Source organism: Lasioglossum baleicum, chromosome 10 (genome assembly GCF_051020765.1).
Source record: "Lasioglossum baleicum chromosome 10, iyLasBale1, whole genome shotgun sequence".
Lineage (NCBI taxonomy): Eukaryota > Metazoa > Arthropoda > Insecta > Hymenoptera > Halictidae > Lasioglossum > Lasioglossum baleicum.
In genome coordinates, this window is record NC_134938.1 from 3,004,027 (window position 1) to 3,029,828 (window position 25,802).

Genomic DNA, 25,802 nt, shown 5'->3' on the forward strand with positions numbered 1-25,802 from the left:
CGACATCCATATTATCGTTCAGGTGGCATTGAGACGCAACACGAAAGATAAAAGGATGAAAAACTGTCGGACCTAGGCGGTAGTGCAGGAAGTATGTACAGTGGAGGACAAAAATATACGGGCACCTTTAAAATACGTATAACTTTTTACAGATTGAAGGAAACGACTTAAATTTTTTTTTAACGATTAGGTTACTATGTTTTATGTAAATCTAAATACATATGCATATATGTACAAAGTTTCAATGAAATCGATTAAGGTTTCTACGAACCATGAGTCATTCAAACTGGCAAATATTGTGGAAAAATATCATTGCATTTAGAAAAACGAAGTTGACCTTCGCATGACCTTCACGCGTCCACTCACGAAAGAACTAATACCACCAAAATATGCCCCACTCGATACCACTCAACATTCCTCTGAAACATTTTCTGCTACGAGTGATAATAGAATTTATATAGCAATATTTAAAACTATTTTTGTCTCTTCAAGCACAACGTACTACTACAAGAAAAAATTAATTGTTTTAATCACCACGAAAACAATGTTGTTACGTCTGCAAACCTAGTGTTAATAACGCCCGGTAGTTTCCCGCTGCCGTGTTAGATACGGCGAGAGAATTGCTCCCAACTCCGTCACAGAAGAATCTTGCAATAAGATAACAGGACAAAGGGGAATACTCTAAAATGGAGGTTCCACCGTAGCATGATCCCTCTGTAAACTAGTCGTCAAGTCGGCCTCACACCCTCCGCTAACTTTCGCGAGCAAGTTGAGCGCAATTAAGAGCGACTTGCGGTCTCGATGTAATCAAATGTGGCGATTAGATTGGCCGACGGCTCCGCGTTGCATTAACTCGCTGATATGGCGCAAGTATCGTTGCAACACGTGCGGAGCAGTGAAAGCTGCTAATAGAATATCTGGAGGTATCGCGGATCTTCGGATTCATTGTCGGATGTCGCTCGGAGTCGCCAGATGAGGGGAATTTACTCGAATTGAGGGGAAAAGTTACTCTCTCCCTGCCAGTACCAGGTTAGTCACGTGACATTGCGATACATGCACGACATAAGTAAATGTAACGCGTCACGTGACCGGGTCGTGACGGAATAGGGGAATGGCGTCGTAGAAGGGGAAGGTAGAGTGGGGACATAAGTCATAATCTGGCAACTCTGATGTCGGCGACGAATTTCTGACTGATTTATTCCGTCTCCTGTGAACGTCAACTGCAGTCCTCCAGCATCCGTGCATTGTCGGACGAATTATGGCAGTGCAATTTATAGGGCTGTCCGGAAGGAGTCTAGCTGGATCAGGGGGTCACATCAAACCAAATTGAACTTTATTCATAGGTACCATTCCATAGGAACCTCAATGAAAACTCTCTACAGCAAGTTTCGAGTCGGTACCACAGGGGTAGTTGCAGGGTCAGCACGGTTTAATGAATTATTTCTTCCGTTCTGATGAACAAAATATTACGAGATAATTCATGAACATTATACCGAATAGCATACTCGACTGCGAATTTTTTCCGAATTTTCGCCTGCACTGTCGATTTTTAAAAAATTCCTTCTACTTAAAATTGCTGATTTTAAAACAGAATTATCAGATGTGGCCACGCTTATTTATGATTAAACGTTATGAATTGAAATATGTAATAATAGTCGATGTATAGGAGATATGAAACCATTTTTAAAGCCGTAACATAATTCGCAATTCTCCTGTAATATACTTACATTACGATCACGATAAAATGCTATTGATAAGATTTCTTTGAAGTGTCCAAGTACTTCTGTACGGTGACGTAACGTACTATCGTACAAAAATATGTCTTCGTTACTTCGCAGAAAAATACGGACGAGTGTTAAATACAACAAACTGCGAAATCTTGTATCCTACTTTCTTCTTTGAACAGCGATTCAATATTTTCTATCATATTATATTGTTTCCAGCAAGACAATTGACACAGGGTGGAAAGTAGGTTACCATTTAAATGCTGCGCGTTTCGTACAGCAATCTCTCGAGTTATCACGCGAGAAAATCGTGAACAAAGAAAACGAATCTCTTGTTAAAAAGTCGCTCGTTCCGTTAGAGACATCTTTAGTCTCTGAATAAATAAAATGAAATTACCACCCAAAGGGATAATCCCAGTGCGATAGTCGTTACAGGAGTGTTCCCGGGAAAGTTTAATTATTCATATATCAATTAGAAAAGACTAATGGAGTCTTCGACTTAAGTGGAGTTTATGAAAAAATAAAAAAAAAACGGAATTCCGGTATACCCGGAGCGGAGTTATGATTTCAATTCCGCCGAGGAATTATATGCTTTTCAGAAATGTCGCAGGTTCGAGCTAACCTGGACCTATTATTACGGCTCGCCGAGGAAAAGTAAAGCTTCTCTTTGACGGGAACACGGCAAAGCACTTTGCTCGCCTAAGAAACGCATCGCGTTAAAGCGTTCGCGATCAATTTCGCCTTTGGTATTCTTAGCATCCTGCACGCTGGGCAATTTCAGGGGCGGCAATATCGTGACGGTCGTGGCGAACACTTAATGGTCACTGTTTTTCGGGAATAAGGTCAGGCGATCTCATCGCGTCTATTTTTAGAAACCTGTCATCGTACTTGTTACTGTCCCTTCAAATTTGTAGACAACTCTTTAGAAAGGGTTAACCAAATAAAAAAAAATACGTGTAGACTTTTAACCCTGTATGTATCTCGATTAGGATAGTTATGGGCTAAAATGGAAAAATCAAGTTTTGGCCTCTTATCCTTATGTAGAATCATTTCTTTGAAAATAACTACTCGGAGAGTCAACCACTAAAAATTGCTGTACCATTACTCAAAATACTGTCTACATTATTAAACATGTTGGTAGCTAATCAATTACTAAACATTTAAGTATTGTATGAGGTGTTATAGCAATTTCGTATCCATAAAATGAAAAGAATCATATAGAATGTAATTATTCTAGCTAGAAAGACATGTTTAATTTTAAAACAGCTCCGAGCGCAAAGGGTTGAATGACTTTTTCCTTTACGAAAATGTTGTCGAACTCTTCAAGTTGAAAATCCTGGTTGTAAAAAATCAGAAGCCTCAAGAAAATTCTTCGAAGAAAAGCGAAGCACAGAATTGTGTTGACGCGACTCTGCGAACTTTCTAAGCAGAGTAGTATAATAAACGTCGTATAATTTTGTCCGGCACTGTATAGAGCGCACCATAAAGGGAACGGCGAAGCTCAACCGGAGTCGTACGCTAAATTTCCTTATCGATCGTCCGCCGGTCACTGACCGCCGATACAAAAATCGAATCGTCGTCGATGCGACCGCTGTGAGCAGGTACGAATTCGCGTGGGCGTTTCCATAGGCGGAAGCACCACTCGAACACCTTATAACCAATAATAGAACCCCGTCAAGACAATCGCGTTAATTTTTCCGTCTGCGTGTGCAGTCGCCGCCGCGGAAGAAGGAGGGAACAAAGAAAGGAAGGCGAGCGCGTGCGCGAGAGCTCGTCTCGTTCCACGATCCGTCGAACGAACCGGAGTTAGGGTAACTGTAACGATTACTGCGGTATCGTGCTTCGATCGTAATTTATTTTAATACTATTCCTAATTGATCCCCCTCCCCCATGAAATAATAATATACGCGTAAGCATTTTATGGAAGAATGATGTGTTCTGGATACAGAAAAAAATGGATGCCACTCGAGATCTTAAAATCTCTACTCTTTCTTTGTTTCTTAAGTTGTCGGTTCCATAAGGATTTTTGTTACTGTTTCTTTTCATTACTTTTCGATTTAATTTATGCCATATCTTCTTACTTTATCCATAATACTCTTTATCTAGAATTTTTTATTCTACCTACTTATGTATATCGAATGGTACCTAACCTATATAAAACGTTGGGTCGACGTGAATCTCGAGTCTCGTCGGAGTGGAAATTCGCACCGCAGTATTAGGGACATTCTTAGTCTTTTTGTGCCGCAGTAATGAGCTCCTCCTTCGATTTAGTGTACGTAATGCTGAGGGCTTAATGTGTTTATTGAAAAGGCAAGTTTTTTTTTCATATTTTTATGTGAACAACATAACAACACAAATAATCAAGATAGAAGAAAAATGTTTTTTTTTTTTTACCTTTTGTGAAGAATGTTCCTTAAAATCCTGAGATTATAAAAATATGAAATGATCGACTACTTTTTCCCGTTGAACTGTACAAATTCATTCATCTATTTTTACGCATTTTAATCTCGTTGGGAAAAAATACCGCAGTAAAACGTACACCCGCAGTAATGGGTACATTTACCCTATACGAACTGTTTGTTCGTTCGCGGCACAGAGGAACGTCCCGATTCCGTTTAAACGGGCCACGCTCGTTTCATCCCGCCGAATAAACGCTCGCTGCCTTTTGCCCGGCCCGGTGGCGTATTTTTTTTCTTCCCTCGTTGCTCATAAATTCCGTCGCCGTATTTTTAGCGGGACGCGATCGAAACAATGACACTATTTCCACGGCGTTTCTGGGACACGCTTTTCGTAAATTCGAGCCATTAAATATGGAGACCGCGTGTCTATATTTACGACGCGCGCGCGCGCGATTCCCTTCTTCTACTGCTTCTCGCGCTGACAGATTCACCGGGAGGAATTGAATCTGGGGTGCGACGCGGAGACCTTTCAGCGAGGTACACGTCGCCGTGCAGCGGTTTTCCTAGCAGAATGCTGGCCAGGGCCATTCACCAAGGAATAAATGGCAAAACATGCACCGATGTCTTTCGAATGTAGCAAAATATCATCCGCGTTACACTTTTCACCTGGAAGCCTATTAACCCTTGGAACATTAAGGAAAAGGGGCATTGAACCAGAGCTGGGCAACTTTCATTTTTAATGAAAATGAGAAACTATTTGAAATGATTCGTACCGCCATTTTCAGTGCTGTTATTTGGAAATAAAACTAGCAATTTCAAATAGTACATTATATTCACGTTTCTTTATTTCAAGGGAAAAATTTCGTAGTGTGGTCCGCTTGATATCCTGCAACATTTGTTTAAAATATTTGTATTTAAGTAATTTTAGGTCGTCGCGTTAGGAAACTCGGTCGCCTACACAAATAATCCAAGAAGATATGTATTGTGGCAGTGGCTGGTAATTACATAAATTATTTGTACGTCGTCACAGACTTGTCGCAGCGAACGATAATCACTTTTATTAGCCCATTTCTGTCAGCAAAGTGAAAGATATTTTATTTAAGACGCCTCCGATAAAATATGAAAGAACGGGGGGAGATACAGACGTCGGCATAATACTGCATTTCCGTTTCGAACGATCAAATACCGACGGAGTTATCGCGGCAACCTTTGGCTCCATCAATAATTTCTTTTTCTCGTCGACAACGAGTAGAGGTAGATAAGAAAACATATAATTAAACTCAGTGTTCGCTCGCTACTGCCGAGTGACATATCGCAGCCTTGCAACAAAAGTGATACGAGTCAAAAAGACTACGTTTGTAAAGTAATTAGACTGCGGATTTTATGCATTTATGGGAAAAAATGGGTAAGCACAATTTAATGCAGTGAACATATTAAAAATATTTAAAGACATCAACGTATTGGTTTCAGCTTAATCAGATAATTAAACGAAGAAAGAAATTTTTATTTCACTCCTGCGTCTTGCAAACATTTTTTATTTTGCAGAAAGATCCGCAGTCTAATAATAATAGTGGTACATTATAAATACCTATAATGCAAAATATAATGGTACAAAATATTATGGGGTACCGTCACAAGCCTCGCAGACCATGTGTAAAGTTTTAAATGTTAACACTTTACCTACCGGAAGCCTATTAATAGAATTTTCAATAATTTTGCTGTACCAAAAGAAAGCATAGAAATTTTCTTTTACATTGCAATCTTAAATGAAACTATTAGATGACGTTATTGAGGGTGACTTGTTAGTTCACAATGAATATTGCTGTTACTATTGATGGCTCCATTAAAAAGTGTTTAGCCATGAACCATAGATTTTTCAAAATTAAGCAATAATCACCGGTCGGTAATGTGTTAACAATCGGTATTAGATGTCGTCGGGCGTTAGGGAAACCGCTCGTTACTTATACTAGAATGAATACTCTTCTGTACAATCGAAACTCGCGGTGAATAATCTCGGATCGGCCTGCATACGGACACGCGTAATCAAATTTGTACGACACGTCGATGTGACATACCGGAAGCGAACCGACGGCAGACCCTAACGGAAAAACGATTATCTTCACGGTCGGATTAACGCAAACCCTATTTGCAAGAGCGGCGATCCCCGCCGGTGTCATCAAAGCTGCAAGCGAAGGAAATTTCACGGATTTGCGATTTCTCGGTCGCACTTTTGCCGGATCGAACGCGACCGACGCGTCACCTTCCACCCATCGAAGTTAAATCGTCACGAAACCAGAACGAAGTTTTCGTCGGGGAAAATTTCGATCGACGTTATATTTTATAAAATGCTTCCGCTCGAGTAAGTATTCTTCTTCTGTAAGTAACGCAAGTCTCATTGGAAATTAGAGTACAAGGTGTTATAAAAATGTTGCACCTCATTCGGAGGGATGATGCCTCACAGTGCCGCCATATCGAGGAAGTCGAGGGGAATACAGTTTACCCCCTCTCAGATGGCCAGATTAATACGTGACCAGTCTACGGTCAAAGAAAATAGTGACTTCAAATGATCTAAGGAATGTTCCTTTATGTCAAATAAACAATTTAATGATTTTGGCGTCAAATGTTACTCACCATCATTGAATTTATATAATTCATCTACACATAGCAAGTATATCAAAGTTTTATTGGTACTACCCGGTTTTGTTGAACAATTACTATAGTTTACAGTATTTTACAGGCGCAAAATTTCTCTTGAAAATGGTCCACATGTGGATCGAAACGGCGAGAACAAGTTAAATTGCAAAATTGCTTAGTGAGTAACCTGTGGCGCCGAAATCATTAAATTGTTTATTTGATCTGAGGAATCATCCCTCTCAAGGAGGTACATTTTTCGTTTCGGCGCGACTTGGCAAAGGAAAAAGGTCCTCGGAAGGAATCACCCTTTTCTTTTCCCACACTATCTCTGGTACACTACCCTGAAGATAGTGACCGTGTTTTAACCAGGAGTTACCGATGACCCACATTTACATTATTTTACATCCACCGTCGCAAGTTACGAACATCTTCCACGAACACATTCAGCATTCATGTGTATCGCACACATTGGACAGAACATTCATTCCCACGAGTCTAGGCGATCTCGACAGAACGAACTCGGAGTACAACTGATATCCTTAAGTACCCGGTGTACTCGATCCCGCCTGCTACTTTTAATATTCCATAAAGAAATTTCGGAAGCGTCACGACAAGAGGGCTGGCTGTCGCGTAAACACATCCCCAGTGGGTCGCGGGGACGCGTCGCGTCGCGTAAATTACGTGCTCGACACGCGAAGCTCGAAGCGCCGCGGAAAATTTCCACCCGCGACGCGCGCCGGGCGGAAACTTGCTCCGACAACACTTTACGTCACCGCGCGGAAACTTGAAAAGTTAATCGTGCGCGAATTACTTTCAGCTCTCAAGCAAGTTCGTTAACTTTTTCTCCCTGCTCTTCTCTCTCTCCCACTCCCTGGTTTATTATCTCCCTCGCTCTTGCTTTTCGGAGTAACCGCTATTCGAATATTCCTTCATGTCGATCGTAGATAGTGCAAATGAACAATTTAATGATTTCGGCGCCACAGGCTCGATCAAATGTTACTCACTGATTGTAAGCAATTTTGCAATTTAAATTGGTCTCGACAAAAATCTACAATTTCAACAATTAACCCGTATTCATTCCCTGCGAAATAACTTGTTCAAAATGCTCTGAAAAAGGTCGTTGAGTGAAAGTCGATGTTTACTTCAGTGAGTGTCCAATGTTCCAGAAAATAGAATGATTAGAAGACATTGATTTCTAATATTCTGATTAAGAATAACCGTTTTCGATGATCAATTAAAGCGTTCGAGGGGCCCCAACCCTGGCGTAGGTAGTGTGATGCACGATTCGGAGTCAACATGGCTCAACTTTCTAAAGAATGGAGCGCTTTCTTCGTCACAATAACGATCCCACCGCAATCACTGGGAACTGACAAGACGGGCGTGCTCGGAGCGGGGGGTTGGCCATCTATTGTGATTCCTCGGGGTAGCCCGGTTCTCTCAAAAAACAGTCCATAATCTTAGGTCTGGCCCGTGTTCAGCCGTGGACCGTTCCAAGGATCCGGGTTGCAATTATCGAGACCGTAATTCTTGCGTGCTCCAAAGAAGGGAATCCCACTATTTCGTGACTGACGGGGTTCCATGGGATAGACTCACGGGTATCTCTCGTAGGCAGGACCTTGGGGGTGATCGCGTAGCCTGCGGGAACCATTTCGGATTCGCGACTTCTCTTCCGGCGAGAACCAGTCGGAGGGGCTTTCGAATTGATTTCCTCTTTTCGCCGTGGGTGTTTTACGTCTGATTCGGCCGGGCCATAAATTCCGAGCTAACTTAACCGTTCGCTCGGAAAGCTTTCTTCGTTAATGTCTCCCGGGTCTGCACTCCCTCCCTTCCTGCTCCACCCGCAGCCATCCCGCCGTTCCTTTTCCTGTTCTTTTCTTCTCTTTTCTCCCCCGTTGCGTCGGTAGCCACTTTGAACGGTTCCTTTTTCTAGGACCTTTGAATCCCCACCGCGGAGAACAGAGAGGAAAAGTGTGAGATAGAGAGAAAGAGAGACTAAGACCGAGAGACGGTGTTCCAGCGGGCTTATTATGCTGCTCAATATTCAGCGAGGAATATGGCACGAGAAAAACGAGGCTGGTAGTTATGCGCATAATTTAGATCCACTGCCCAGGACGTTCGATTCGATCGTGCCGCCTCCCATTCCCGCCTCAATGTTCGTGTAATGGCCCGCGACGACCCACGTATCCGTTAACCCACTGCTCTTAACCCACACCCGGCGAAAGCTGGGTCGAGTCTGACCCAACAGTAAAAAGTCTCTTCGAGGGTACAAGACCCTATAAATCGACGAATTTTCTCGAAGTTTTCTTCGAATATTCTCAAAGGTATAGACTGAAATTCAAGTCTGTATCGATAACGAAAGCATACACAGTACTATTACTAAAATCAAGTACATATTAATGGTTTGCCTAAGTTGTTCAGAGAGTTTCACCCTTATGCAGCCAACACAAAATGTGTAGACTATTTAAAACATTCTGCATTTTTAACATATTTGCACAAATTCTCATTTCAAGACTTTAAATTAATGTATTTGCAATATTTCTAGAGGAACACTGACAAGTTGTTGACAGAAACGCAGTACATAAACAAAATAACTCTTCGAATAGTTATAAATACTATTTTCATGAACAGAAAATATTATCCTGCGGTAAATTGTTGACGAACGATGGTTACCGTTGAAGAAGCAAGCTTCGAAACTGTTACGTTCAGAGACTTTCTGGATCAACTGTAGAACATAAACAGCGTTCTCTTATTTTTGTCAGCTACTGCAGAGATTATTGCATTCCGATGCTGCAAAGCCTGCGTCGAGCGACTTGCGCAACGTCCTCCAGAACCAGCCGAGCAGCGAAACGATTAGCCAACGATTTCTTCTGGAAGCAATAAAAGCTCTCTTCTAAAAACAAGACGATCGGAGTCGTGTCATCGTATTCGGCGGTCTCTCGGTGTAAACTCGAAGCCGTGCCGAACAATAAGAGGACGAGCCGCGATACAGTATGCACGACTCGCGGCGGCCACGATCATAAAACTCGAAGCACCGCTCTGAAAGTTGTTCGCTCCGCGAGTTAATCGACCGCGAGTTACACGAAATATTCCCGTCGATAAATCAGGACCGAAGAATCCCTCGGGTATTTTCGTGGCACGATTCTTTTCCTCGGTTTCGCCGAGATTCCTCGCATCAAGAGAGAGAGAAAGAAAGAAGAAGAGAGAGAGCGAGAGAGATAGAGAGAAGCACCGTTTCGAAATATCCTTAACCTTGGAGCCGCTCCAATTACACGTTCAATAAATAGAGAACAGCGGAGGGCACTGATAAAATGCCAAGTAGTACTCGCGAGGTCTACTGGGCGGGCCCGAGCAGAACGTGAAACCTTGCGCGACCCGAGAGAAAGGTAAAATTCGTATCACACGCATGCACACATGGAAGGAGATAGAGAGAAAGAAAGAGAGAGAGAGAAAGCAGATTCCGTTTGACCGTCGTAAAATTTTCTCCAGGATTTTACCGTTCGCGCTTCGCGGCGACGTGAATTTCTATAAAGCACAACGTCCGACAATTGAAATTATTCCGGAGAGAATAAACTGTGAAAGGCCGAAACGAAATTCGTTCAAACGCGCGAGAAGAATCATACCCGCAGACCCCGTTCGAATACAATAATGTGTTCGCTCGTCCGGATTACAGGGCCGTGTTACAGTCGGACGGTCCTGATTCTAGCGCGATATTTTCAACGCGAATCCGACGTACCAGACAATTATGCAACACCAGACGATTCTTCGAACGTCCCCCGAGCGAGTGGTTTCTCGGTGGAACGTTCCGTTCATTTTTCGTGGCAGTAGGCTGGGAAGAACGACGCTAAAAGTTCCCGGCGTAAGTTGTTCCGATCATCATTTATAAAAAGAGGAAAGAACACGCGATTCGGTTCCAGTTGTTCTTGTTATAAAAATGGGTGAAACAGTCGGTCGTTCATTTTTGAGTAGCTTGTGTTTTTAACGAAGGCTTAGTTACGTATCAGATAAATAAATATTATTTGGTCCTTACTTTTTGGTCTATTCAGTTGTTTAATGTCGGTGTCACTGATTCTTTTATGCTTATCGATCAAATGACATTTAAGAACATGCTGTAACAGGTTTTGTTAGTTATTTCATACCTATAACTAAAGTATTGTTGTATTGGGTTGGCAAATAAGTTCGTCCGGTTTTTTAAAGAAATATGTATCGCCACAGGAAAGAGAATTAATCATTTTACAGTCTATAAAAATAATAAATGGGTGAATTTTCTCTGTAAGAATCACGCAAAGGTTAATAGAATGAGTTACTCTAACACTTTCGAAAATTGCTGGCGAATAAGTGTAATAGATGTAAAATTCAAAACTGTGAGAAGACATTTTCACGTTATTTTCGATTTTTCAGATGATTTAAAGAGGACATACATTTTCGTTTAACTTCAGCTTTTTACAATTGCCTCGGACAATTTTCGCCAGTCTAGTAATAAGACAATGCGGATGTCAGCGTGTTGATATAAGCTACTCCGACACTATAATCGCGTTTTGTCCACCTCTTTCTAATTGCATTGTTGTATCCCCACTTTCGCAGCTCGACTGCAGCCTTTCTAATAGCGAGACAATGAGAAAGAGGAAGAAAAAAGGAGCGAGAGAGCGCGCGGGACAAAGCGGAAGTGAAACTTCAGACAATGAAACCATCCTAAAATCAGTTCCACCGTTCTCTGTAATCACCGTCCAGTTCCGAACTAGAAAATTACAGGAACGATACGCTGCACACAGTATTGTCTATATTATTGTATTTGCGATAAGACTAGGTCGGTAACAATAAACGGTATCAATTATACTGTGTGGCGGGACAACCAAATTTGAGATGCGATAGTCCTGTTTAACCACACTAACGTGTAAATATGGAAATTTAGTTATGTTATTGCCTATTGTGATGTGGGAACTAGCGTTGTTTCAATCAACCAACCTGGTTTAATGGAAAACACATTGTCGATTGGTTATGCTCTCTAACTTCCATTACAATTTTTGAATATTTCATTCACGTTTCAGAAACATTTGCCTTCTGTGACAGAATTTCTCTTTCGGTAACACGTGCTCGATTGACGAAAACTTGTTACAGCATTATTAGTTATTTCTCAGGTAAACGAATATACAGCCGCCAATGCTTTCTCTCTTTATCAACGTATTGTCTGTTATGGACTATTTTCGTTTCTCTTTCATCTTAATATTTTGATTAGCAGCCGAGAATAAAAATGGTAAAGTTTCAGGGTGTTTACCCTCATACATATCATCCTTAAATGAAGGATCAGCGATTTAAAATTATGGAGCATTATCTTTCAACGTAGAAGCGTTGTTTTGCAAGCGATATCGATAAAAATTGTTGTGGGGACCATGCTAATCCTGCTAAACCCAGAGAACGGGATAGAATCGGCGGGGAACGGCCTCGGTACCCAAGATTACGTAAACCGCGGTCCGCAGTACGAATTGGACCGATTCTCTAATAGCCGTCCGTAGAGACGACACGTTAACTCGCAATCGGCCACGAGCGAGGTATTAAATGGTTGACGAGCTGCCTACCAAACTGACCGACCACCACCTATCGCGATGGACCATTCTCGCAGAAGGTTCCCCCGTAATACCGGTTAGGTTGGCGCACAGGTACCGCGCGCGCGGTCACATCCTGCGGCTCGTATTCGTGGCACGCTTTGCGATTCAAATTCGTTAGACTAATGGCTCGACGTGTCGGCGAGCCTCGCTCAATTTCGTAGCATAACGGCTAAAAGTTGTTCCCCGCGTGCTGATTGGACACGGCTGCATAGAAAATCCCGAATACGAATATTCTCGCGGCCACTCCGAAAACGATAATCCAAAAACGAGCTCTTCCGACGTTTTTTCCGCGCAAATTAATGTTCTTATATCTGGTATGTTCTGTAAATATATCGGACAAAGTCGATGTATAATCCTGATTCTGATTCGCGCCCATCGGAGACATCGATGGCCAGAAATCGAAAATTTCGTACCTTCAGAGCGCACCTGAAATCTTCGGTTTCTGTGCAGCGAGCACCCTCGAGGCAACTATGTGCGCAGAAAACGCGCGTAACGCGCTCTTCCGCGGAGCCGTGGAAGCGGGTTGCAAAGTTATTCCGAAGAAGTTTTAACAGTATTCCGAAAGAAGCAGCCGTCGAGTTGAAAAGTGGCAGATAAAAGTTGCAAAATGTTTTTTGCGCAGCTCGCCGCGTCCTCGAGGGAAATGTTTTCAGGCAGTTTGCTCCATAGCCAAGAGAATCTCTTGGTGAACGCGAGGAGATACGTTGTTGTTTTTGTAAATAATGTTTTGTGTTATCATATTTTGAGTGGGGCTTTATTCTTTGCGTTTGTCATTCTATTTTGCGAGGCGAACGTCACACCACTTCTACTTCAGTGGAATAAAAGTGTACATGTATACTCTTTACCATGAACGCTTTTAGTACGGTAGAAAATATTTGCGGAAAAATTTTTTTATTGAAATACTCTACGCATCCTTTCCTGTTCGTATCATCTACAATGGATTATGGAATAAATTCACGGGAACCGGATATTTCGAGTCTCACTTAACACAGTATGCTAATCTGTTCAAACATACGTTACAGCTGGTTTTCGCACGCCGTACACAATAGTGAACTTAGCGTCGCAATCCAACAAAATCGTGTTATATAATCGTCGTTGATACCGCAGTAGGGTATGTATAACGAAAATGCAATTCATCGATGTACATGTGCACTGGGTTCAACAAGTATTTGAACGGTAAATTGTACCCGATTTTTGAAAAATTTCTTGTATTTCAACTGTGAGAATTTCATGAAAAATGATCGCACGACGATAAATTTTTTTACTCGCTCTAGAAGCCTCTGATTTTACACAATCCATCGTTCAATTTATTCAACAATTTTTCATAATGTATCGGGTGAGAAACTGAACACCTGTTTTTCCGCTAAACGTGCTTCTGAAAATGCTAAATTATTTTTGGAAATTAACTGGTGTCAGCGAAGAATTAATACAACGATTTTCTAATATATTGACACACTCGGAGCAATTTTAACTTGAAAATTATACATTTCTTCCGACCTAGAATATTTCCTTTATTTTTTAAATGTTATACTTAAATGTTTAGTGATAGATTAGATACCGACATATTTAACAATGGCACAGCAATTTTAAGTGAAGCCTCCATTGAATAATTATTGTCTAGAAACTATTTTGTTTTAGTTCTGTATTTCACAAAAATCCCATTAAAATCGGTGTGTTCGTTCCTCGTAGCAGAAGTGAAGAGACGGAGTACAGGGTGCCGGCTATCAAAACAAGATAAATCGCTAGATAAATTAGGGCGTGGATTGCAGGTTTAATCTCGAGCTCGATTCTGCAGACAGGATTAAAGGCAAGATTGCCGGTCCAAAATGAAAAAACTTTCTTCCTAAATTCCTTCGAATGTCTTTTTTTCGCTTGAGCTCTCTGGCCTTTTACTGCCTCGTAAACCGCGATAAAGTTGCTTGATAGCAAGCCAACTTAAGAATGTTCGGTAATTTTGATTCGTTTAGCGTGAACTTTCAAGCGCGGAGCGTTGAACCAGAGTCCTCGGGTTTTGAGCCGGTCCAATTAGGATCTTTTAATCTTGAATCGACCCGATTCGAATCTCTCGGCCGTAATTTTCCGTAATTCAACTTCATTAATTCCGGTAATGATGACATTACGAGCATGCCGAATCCATGCCAAACCTCGCCTTCGTGAAGGGGGCAGGTCGGTCGCACTCAGAACGCACCTAACCTTGCTCTAAGTAAGACAGGTCTTCCACAAACGACGTGTTTAAAATAAACTTAATTTATTTTAATTTAATCGGATATTAATACAATTTTCAGTTTCATTTTGAATTTAGCTCTCGAAAGAAATCTAAATCGTCATACTGCTAATATTTGGCTGTTTTGCCTAATGAATTTGCCGCCGACCACTGCTCTACGAGCAACTATCGGACAAAACCGGGATAAACCTTGAAGTTATTGGCTACAGAAATCTTCTAATAATTTGCGAACGGAACATAGGATGGAACGGGAGTCAGAAAGCAGAAGAAAGTGATCATATGGTTTCGTTGGCGTGCCGGAATGTCGTATCCGATACGCAAATTCGACGAGAAAGTATAATCTCTAGCTTAAAATACCTGAGTTTAAACGAGCCTTGGGCGAGCCCGCACTTTCTTCGAGCACGCAGACAGCCCTTAGCAATCGTCTCGATTGATCATCACCACGAACGAGCACGCCGATCGGTAAAATCCGCCATTTAATGTGTGCGAACGGTATGTACTTTCTGATTTTCTCTCGCCTTCTTGCGGGAGATTCAACTATCGCATCCGGTTACAGTTTCTGCGGCGTCTGCCCGACAGAATTCAGGTAGAACTCTATTATTTTTTCCGCGGAACAGTTAAAGCGTGAAACCATAAATGACGGGATGCTCCGGCCGCGGCGGAGTCCTGGATAAACTTTTTCGTGGATCGAAAGCGGGACTTCGTGAGCCACTTACTACACTATAACAACAGCGTTACGGTATACGGGAACGGTACTTCGGGCACATGCGATCGAGTCTCTACGAATACCGTTCGAAGTTAATCCGGTTCCATCTTATGGCATCGACGTTCGCCCGATCGACGATTATCTTTTACGGCCTACGTAATTCCCTTTCATAATTTCGCCGGGCTACCTTCCATGGCGCCCTTCGTGTACTTTCACCCGTCGTACGGTGGACCACAATCCCAAACAGCTGGACTAAATTCATATTAATTACAGGTTATCGATAGACTGCGGATTTTTATGCATGAATATGCATTTATGCAAGAATATTGTTATGTTTTTCTCAACGCAAAAATACTATTAAGGAGTGAAATGAATTTTTCTTTAACTACTGCGTCCTCCAATCGGTGCAGAATATTTTTATTTTGCATGAAAATATCCGCAGTCTAGTCATCAACCACGAGGCAGGATCTTCATGCAACATGAAAATGGGCTGCGTCGACTGCGGGAATAGGAACCAAGTAGAATATTCTTCAATGAATTGAATAAATTGACAAGAGTTGTTATTTTTGAATCCCTTCAATCTTCCAGCTATTTTAAATTTGACCTGGGCATTAATTGAAAACGGAACGGTCTTGACAGCTTTTGGGATCGCGGAATTTAATTCTGGTATTACGTACAGTCGCATAATTAATGGAACTCGGTAAATTTTTTATAAATGCGTCAAACGACTTCAGATTTCCAGACAAGCTAAATGGATTACTTCAAATTTGGCACAACTTCTTCATTCAGACTTGTAACGAAAATTTAAAAAATGTGTTTCGTAGATTCATATAAGCTGTACACGTTCGGAAAATTTCTATTCCTCGCAATGCGGTATAATGAATAACGTATAATTAACAGGGGCATGAATATTGTCCAGCTTTGTTCGATTCTGGCCGAGTGTGCGGCGCGGAAAAGCGCAAATCCATTTTCCAAAAGAAAAGCCACGAGCACCCTGTTGAATTCCGATTTGAAGGCTGTGCGTGTAATAACGACGGAGACCCGGCGAACGTCCGCTTTATTGTCATCATGAATATGTATGCGACCCGTTATTCGTTTACACGGAACAGCTGTATCGTGTAAATGTGTTTCAACCGGAGAAAGTCAGCTCGGTTCTCGAATAGCGTCGAAAACCTGGCGTAATTTCGCCGATTGTAATCTTCCGTTGTTCTTCGGCCTCGCTATCGTAATCCGCTTCCACCGATTCCGCCATTATTCCGAGATGAAAGCAATCCGTCGCACAGTGGAGTATCGGGCCCGAAAAATCGGAAAAAAGTCGATTTAAAAATTTAGCGCAAGTCGTACAATTTCTGTTGTCCAACGTAGTTAAAGGATTATTTCTTTTTTATTTGTACACCCATGAAGTACTCTATGACGTTCTAAAACAATCCCTGAAGCAGCATTCATTCATTAGCGATTTTAAAGTGTTCGAGGATATTGTGTAAATTCTTCCATTGCAGAAGATTTTCAAGTACGTACACAGAGCACTTTCACACAGATTTCATTTCGTTATCATCTAAATTAGTACGGTTATTAATATTTGAGCACCATCAATTCTATAAGATTTTTTACGATTATAAATCTTCATTGACGATTTTGTTATACTATCCGCAGCTCTTTCTGGTATCATTACATTCAATAAAGGTTTGTAATCATATTGCAAACAGAATTAGTCCCCGATTTTCACAGATTGAAGATCTATAGCTAATTTAACTAGAAATGAACATCAACAGTCGCAGCATGTGTTTCCCGATGAAAATTAATAATAAGAATTTTTGATTTCATAATGTTATTGCTGACATCGAGGTTATGACTTTTCGGGTCATATACCCCACTGTGCGTCGAGCAGATCGATCAAATCCTCGTCGAAACACTTTCGATGTCCGATATCCGAGCTTCCTGGAAGGTACTCGAATTTCCTGGATCGGTGTGTCCCATTACGTAACATTGATTGCTCAAACGTTTCCCTTATCGTTTTCCTGACTGTCACCGATACATCGGCTCATCGTTTCCAAACATCCCGCCGCGCCTCCGTGGAAAACGGACATCGCCATTTTGTTTGGAAATCGTTCGTCGCAAGCCGTGCTAGATTCCCGCCGTGCACTCCGTAGAAAGTCCTTATCCTCGCGAGTAATTAAAATTGAAAAATATGAAAGGCGATATCAAATTGAAACGAGACAGCGACTACGATCCGCAGTCTACTTTTGAATGTGGGCTACGAAATTCTACAGGGTGACTACGAAATACGCAGCCGAACTATCGGTTTACTTAAAACTTCGAGAAATCGCCGAGATAATGTGCGAATTGTAAAACGGTGTGAATATTTATGTCTGTGCACATTTTGTGTGAAATGAAATTGTTAAATAAACAATCTGGAACCGACGGTGGTTAGCTTAGTGTTAACAGAGCGAAGAAACTCCCAAATATGTTTATTTAACCATCTCAATAATTGTGAAACAAAAGATCCGGAACCGGTGGTGATAGGTTTAGCATTAACGGAGCGAAGAAACTCCGATTGTAGAAGAACAGACCCATCGTGTCGACGAAAATACATATAGGAGAAACCGTAGTTTTGTACGAGCCTGTAGATTCGATTCTCCGGTATATCTGATCTGAATTGATTTCGTAGTGACGGTGTAGCGCAATCGTTGTACGATCCCATGAAAGAAGACCGTTCAAAGCCGAGGTCAATGGTAGATGACGCAACCACGCCGTAACACATCGAATATTTTACACAATTAATTATTGCATAACAGCCCGGCGAGCCGAACGAACGAGATCCTTGATACAGTGCACGTACGTATCATGTGTCACGTTAGAAGCGTTAGAAGTATATCTACGGTCTTCCCGGCGGTATTACCTTCACCTAGTCCCCTGGCCACTTCTAATCCTTTTATTCCTGCTCCATTTTCCCTCTAATACCAATTAGAGCACGAGCTGTATCAGCTTTATGGTTTTATCAAGTAATATGAGAACGAGCTGGGAGCATTGCGGCTTACGGAACCATCAGACAGCTGCCATTTTCTGGAAATTTCACGGGAAGGTATAACAAACATTTGTGTGACGCGAACAGTGCACTTTCGATCGATGGATCGGGAACGTTCGTTCGTAAAATATAGGGAAGAACTGATAGTAAGTATGTACTATATACTTCTGGAAGGAAATCATACAGATCAACCGTCTATTATTATCTAAACTGCGGATTTGATGTATTTATGACAAAAATGAGTGGGTGTCATTTAAAACAGTAGAAATATTAAAATAATTTAAATACAGCAAGGCCGCGATCTCGAGAAAAACCCTCGGGTCCTTGTTGTTTCTTAGATCCTGTAGTTCTAGTATTTCTTTGTGATCTAGTTCAAATTCTATCGTGCTTAGTGTCATTTTAATCAGAAAAATGTCACAACTAAGTTGGCGAAACTCCCATAAAAGAGAGTAATGAGAAATAAAGAATTTTAAGGGAATTTGATTACGGGTCAAGAAATCTGTCTGACCTCTATCTAGCTATCAAACCTCCAAAAAAGTTATTACCTCACATCGTCTATAGAAACATGTGATATGCGAACAAATTCTCTGTTTTGCGTTAATCGAACAAGACTTGTAAGCTTGTGTCCGGTTAATTTTGTAAGTAAACCGTCCGATCGGAATGTTTCACACGGAAATATCGTTTTGCGGGCACGTGGCGTGCCATGTATCGCGTTCGTATACGGAGCAATCGAAAGAGGGACACCGAGAAAACTCCTTCTGCAGCGTCGAACGCAAGGACTTTCACGGGGGAGCGCGCGTTCGCACGGTATTACTCAACAACTCGGATCGGCAAGCCTCGTTGCCGATTCCACGGTGCGGTTCGGGACATGCGACTCGCGCCGTGTAACGTTTTCATTGCCACAATTCCACAGGAAGTTTTTCTACGCTTTCGTAAAAGTGTACCTGACCGCGCGCAAAGAGAAAGTGCGCGGACTACTTGTGCTATTCTTGCGAAATTCATGGTGGACGCGTGGCCCGATTACTGTATCGTAACTCCTGCTCGGGCAACGCGTGAACCGCAAACAACGCGCGATGTGGAATCAACAAACATTCTGATTGCACTCGGCAACAATACTAGAGCGAATAATCGCCTGACAGGGCTTCTCGTGTAACGACAGTGGAAACAGGTGATTTTTGAGAATTTTTTCGGGATAACTATTGCACATGTGGAAGTAGACCTTGTGCAACGACGCAAAGATAACTTCCCAGTAATGGTAGAATTATTTTCGGGAGCGTGTATAGAGTTTAAAATGTTGTCCGACTTTCATCTTAAATAAATAAATAAAACAACGCCGAACAACATGCTTGGTTTGCATGGAAAGTATTTGTGAACATGTCTACAACAATATTCTAAAAGAAAATCTAGCAGAATAGATGAGCGTGTATAGAGTTTAAAATGTGTTGTCCGACTTTTATCTTAAATAAATAAATAAAACCACACCGAACAACATGCTTGGTTTGCATGGAAAGTATTTGTGAACATGTCTGCAACAATATTCTAGAAGAAAATCTTGCACATGTTTGTGTCAAAAAAAGAAATTCATGTTTCAATCTTTCAATGCGAGACATCGGAATATGTACTCCTAGAGTCTAATTTCTATGCATACATTTATTCTTGAGAGTCTTGGAACATTTTTTCGATTTTCGGAGAAGAAATATACAAGTTTTACTGTTTACTTTTCCCACCAGATTGATGGTTTCGCTGAAAATGATCAAGTTTAGTAGTAAATATGCAACAGACGACAGTTACAGAAGAGGAAATCGTTCGAGTTTATGGGTTTCTCAGGAAACGATTGACACAACGGCGGCTTACAATAAGGCATTGCTTATGAATTAGGTCGTTTACACGTTTATAGCAACGGAATTCTCCAAAATCGATGCCATTTGTCTTCAAGGAAACACGATCGTTCAGTTTCCAGGCTAATCGTTCTACCACTGTTTGGATTGAAGTCGAGAACTACAGTGCCGGTTATGCAACTTCGTTCTACTATAGTCGAGCGCCGCGATGCAAAGTTTAAGATAGCAAACTCAGAACGCCAGACAGTGTCTGCGCCGCCGAAAATGCGCGCGTCTAGCTCGTAGTGTCCTTCGACGGAGGTGTGCTGGCAAGCAGTTCGACTATAGTGAAAGATTTATGGGTTAGGGGTTCCAAGGTGTATGTAAATCTGAGGGATCAACGGGAACTCCGGAAAATCGACAGTGGGTCTCAGGGATGGGTGAACGTCTTGGAGCCGAGTTGCTGAGCCTGCAGAGCTACTGGGATCCTCCGCGTATTGGGTCGTTGCGAAAGTCTTGATACGTTTCTAACAGATGGTGTTATTCCTGTGACAGTGGGATTGCATTGAACAAATGGTATTATATGTACAATACCATTGGAAGGAGTGCACATTGCTTTTTGACAGCAGCTTTGACAGAAACTAAACTCGAACGTACCACTGAACAACATCTACGCTGATTCACGAGTAAATTGCTTAACACGGCAAAAACAAAACAGCGCTCGCCGATTGCAGCTCCGCTCGGGATGATTCATAAAATAATTAGGCTAACCAAGCAAGGTTACTCGCTCTCGCCGGTGTATCGTGATCAAACTCTTAGTTGTACGATATGGAAAAAAGTTATCAAAATCCATTTCTCTGATAATCATACATGATTGAACACAAACAGAACGATTTTAGTGGTTTTGGTGCTCATAGCTCATTACTTCGCAAATATTGTCCTTCGCCCCACCAAGCGGAATGATTTAATGTTTGCTACTCATGCAAACTTGTTTGTTGACTGAAAATTGATTTGCATCGCGATCTTCGACGTCGGGACAGCTTAATCGGCTCGGTAATCATGTAAATATTATCATTCGACGTTTTGAATATAGAAATGCTTCGCCAACTTATTTATTCACGTGTTGCACCGATGTTACTGCGTTGGAACGAGCGACTAGGTGTTTTGACACGTTCACGTGTTAATAGGCCCGCGAGGATTCTTGAGATTCCCGGCTGAGCCCCGCGCATTCGAATTATGTACTTGGCGAAGTTTCTCTTGCTGCGTGTTCCTTTGCGTCACGTTTTCTTTCGGAAATATTGCATGTTTTTGAGATATTGGAAAGCAGCGTTATTGTCAATCGATGTGACTGTCGCGTACGTTTTTTTAATTATACAATTAATCGGGTCCGATACTCTATGCTCTGCTACAGATATTTATACTGTCAATTCTTATAAAATCATTTTTGGTACTTCAATAATTGTGAAATAATAGATCTGGAACCTGGTAGGTTTAGTGTTAATAAAGTTTAATCATATTTTCAAAAATAGCAGAGATAATTATGTGCTAATATGTACTGGATCAGCCTGCGTTTACCTGCATTGAAATAAATAAATGTGTCGAATTAATTGGCACCATAGTTCCCGATACACAAACCGGATCAGAGACTCATATAACAGATCTGAATAAATGAATATATAGTATCCAATGTAATTGATATTTTTGCTTTTGATAAACATTCTAGACCGGTTATTCGCGTCGAGCAAAACAATTAGCGTACATAAATATTTATCGTATCGAACGACTAAGAATTACGATTCGTCCGAATGCACACTCCCAATGTTCGACATGCGTAGTATTTGCACTGGAGCTCGCTATTTCGCGTGTATGTAAAGTAAATATCCGTGTAACAACACGAGTCCGGATCTTAATCTGTGTAATATTAAATACACTGGTAACCGTGTATTTTAATTTCGCGAATGTTCCTGTATTTGCATTACACGACGTGTATTTTAATACGCGATGATATAACGTTGAACAGTTGAGCGTGAATTTAGTTTTTGTACGAAAATATACACGGATATCTACATCCGTGTACACAAAGAATAAAATGAGCACAGTGCTTCCTCGAACAACGGGGTTTCCGTTATTCTCGTTGGCAAATTTCATTTTTATTTCATATTTATTTCGAGTCGATTTAGCATATCGTTCGTTCATGAGAAAAGTGGCACAACTCAAAATATATTTCCAAACAAAAGTATTATAATCAATATATGTATAAATTGCGGTGTATTTTATATATTATATGTATAGAGACTGCGGATCTCTTTATGCATTAATGGCTTACGAAAATTTTCAAAAAATCCTACAACATGCAATTTATAGAATTCAGTACGTTTTGTCCCACTTTGAAAGAAGGGACTCCTTGGGACTTGAAAGATATTCATTGTCAATTCACGATTCTCCTCAGTCAATTGAATAATAATTTTTCAAATAAATTATAAGCAATATTTCTTATAGACTATTCATAAAAAAGACCAACATTATTGAATAGATTTTCCAGGGTATCATTACGAAATGTTCGTATTTGAACGCTTTTTCCGACTACAATTTACGAAAATTTCAATTGATCTCATCGTTTTCAAGAGGGCTGAACGTGTGTAAAGCGATCTATGTACACCGTATTAAATTCGGGCTTCCGCAGTCGCGCGGCTCGCGAAATAAAAATTCGGCCACGGAACAATTCCAGCGTGTCCCGTAAATATGGCGGAAATGGAAGATCGGAAAAGAACGCATTTAGATTATCGCGCAGCGAGTGTGCGGATGCAGTCTCCGCTGCGCCGGTATAATGCCAGCGAAACAAACCGCTCGATTTTCGCGCGGTTTTGCGGCCGCGTCGGATGTGAAACGGTTTCGCGTAAAAACGCTCGTAAATCTGCTTGCCGCGCGGTAACGACTGATCAGCCGCCTTACTTGCCGGCTTTAAACCGACGACTTGGAAATACGAGCGTGTTGTTCGACGCCTCCGTATCAATCTCAACGAACCCGATCGAAGATACCGAGGAACACGTAATCACCGGATGGCCGATCCTATTTTTCACGAGGTCACTACACGCGGAATCAGACACGTCTTTGGCGCAGAAGAGATTCGCAGGAAATTTTGAATACTACAAACAAATAAACAAAAACTAGAATTGGGCTAATAGCCTTAGAGAAGCCCGCAAAGAATCAAGGCAGACTAATTCTCGAATAGACTCCTCTGTTCGCACAAAAGAAGCTTGACAAATCAATTTTCTTTGGTTCTCCAGATTTTCTCCAGGAGATCAATATGTTTTGGCTGGTCGCTCGTGTGGCCGCGGCCTAAATTCGATGGGGTTTGGCACTAGGAACGTTGATTCCGATGTACGATCGTCCCACGACTTCGCTACTCTAGATTTTATTTACCGTTGGAAGGTTGGGACGCTGCAAGGGTCGGGAAATCTAGATCACGAAAGAGAAAGGAACTTTTCGTAAACTTCGGGGACGGGCTCGAAATAAATATTCGAACAATACACAATACAGAAGGAAAGTCGTTCGCTACGCTCGCAGAGATGGCCGACGTCGGGGACAAAGACTTTGTCTGACCAGTTCATCCGCTTTTCTTCGTTGCCACACCGTTTCATCTCTCTCTCTTTCTCGAGCGTTCCCTCCCGTCGAACCCTCCATCGTCTCTCATTTCCCTCCCCCGTTCTTTCCGCTTCTTTCTCGTCTCTCCGCGGCCGTTACGGTTACCGTTTTCCGTGGAACCGCGGCACGATGAATCTTCCTCTGACCTCTCTTTCCTTCGTTCCCCCCGTTGATTATCGTTCGCTTTGAAGCTTTAAGTAATTAATAGCGTAACGGAGATAACCCTTACTCGTTCTTGCGAATGCCTCCGCCGTATTATTACGCTGAGAGAAGACTCCGAGAGAGAGACCCGGCATTCGGTGCACCGCGGGAACACCGGGGAATATAATTACGCGTTAGTTTAAACACGGTGCATCAACAACGATAGCCACTCCCGCGGCCATTCAATATTCTCTTTGAAATAGTTTGTGTGCCGGTGATCGGGCGAACCGAGCCCACCGTGGGAACCGAACTGCCACCGTGCGGCGCACAGTGGTCTGGAAAACTACTGTTCTTTCGACCGAAAGCCGATTTTACACGTTAAGAGCCGTTACGCGCTGTCGACAGTATCCTGCGTAGAAAGGGACTTTCTGGGAACATTAATTCACTATCTCCCGCTACCGTGCACCTACACAACGACTTCATTCAACGGCGTCTCGCGGAATCTCCAAGTTTCGAGTGGAGTCGCCGGATCAGGGGAATTGACTCGAATTCAGGGGAAAAAGTTATCCTCTCTCTGCCAGTGCCGAATTAGTGGCCGTGGCAAATACATTTCTTCGGAATATTACTTTATAAACAACTTCGATCATTTCAGAAAAAATCGATTTCAATAAAAATAACACCAATAATCCACTGAAACGTTTGAAGCGATGAAAAATTGTATTTTCTAAACCTAAATTCGAACAACTCGAAGATTGAACGGTCTCCTGGCAAGGATCTACTGTGGTAGCTGACTGTGGTCAGCGTCGCCGGATCAGGGAAATTGACTGGAATCGTGGGGAATGCATTTACCCTCACTCTGCCAGTGCCGGATTAGTCACGTGACCCGGCATGGTAGAAGGGGAAGGATAGAATGGTGACACAAATCTCAATCGCGATTAATCGCCGAAAAAGAACGATCGTTGGAAAGTATCGTCCGAAACGGGACGCGTCTATTCCTTTGTCGCGTTTCTTTCTTTTCCGGGGGCGGGCGGTATCGCGCGGCGAGAGCGATTTCGACGTGCGGCAGAGCAATTGGCCGAATATGTAAATTCGGTGATTTAGGTCCTGTGAAATTCATGATACGTTAAGCATACATTGCCGGAGCCACGTTCGACTGATTGCATCAGGACCGTATTCTCGTATCGCAATTGCCGGCTCGATTCGTTACCACTACAAGCCGCCGCGCCGGGACGGACAGGTGCATAAGTAACTGGCATTCGCGATCGTTTTCGAGTCCGATAATATCCGATACCGGAGCGCAACGCGAGAGTCCGATATATAACGTATACATATACGTATTTCTTCAATAACAGAGCGCACAATGAACCGCGTGCTCGTGCACGTAACAGATGGAATTTTGTAACACGGCCCGCTGCAACTGTTTTCGCCTTCTGTGCCATGCCGGTTGCCCCCGGTAATAAAATACAATTAAGCAATTTAACTTTTACGATCGGCGTTTTCCACGTGCGAGATGCAACCCAGCCGCCGCGCTCGCCATTTACATGGGCGATACAGTGATTGTACTATCGGTGAAGCGACGCTAACGGCCGCCAGTTACAACGAAATTTACACCGAAAAATGGAATGCGGCGAAACAATGTCTTCGTTATCGGATACCACGGACAGAAACAAAGTGTGAAACTGTTCTCGCTGAATTACTGTAATGCGAAACAATCCTCTGTGCACTGTACTTTACGGTCTACCCTTCTACATTCTGTATTCTGCAGGGTGCCCAAAAAGTGTGAACCGCCTGGTAGAGGGGATGCAATTTTAACACTTTCCGTAGAAACGATTTTCTCGCTACGGGAGGGAAGACTGTATTCTACTGTGCACCAGACGGCTCAAA

General features: G+C 42.1%; 1 protein-coding gene across 2 annotated transcripts in view; it reads right to left on the bottom strand.

The window, feature by feature from the left end:
- The window catches only part of Ubl3 (ubiquitin like 3), a 126,494-nt gene that overhangs the window by 84,285 nt on the left and 16,407 nt on the right, over positions 1-25,802 (bottom strand). The gene's annotated exons all lie outside the window — the stretch shown is intronic.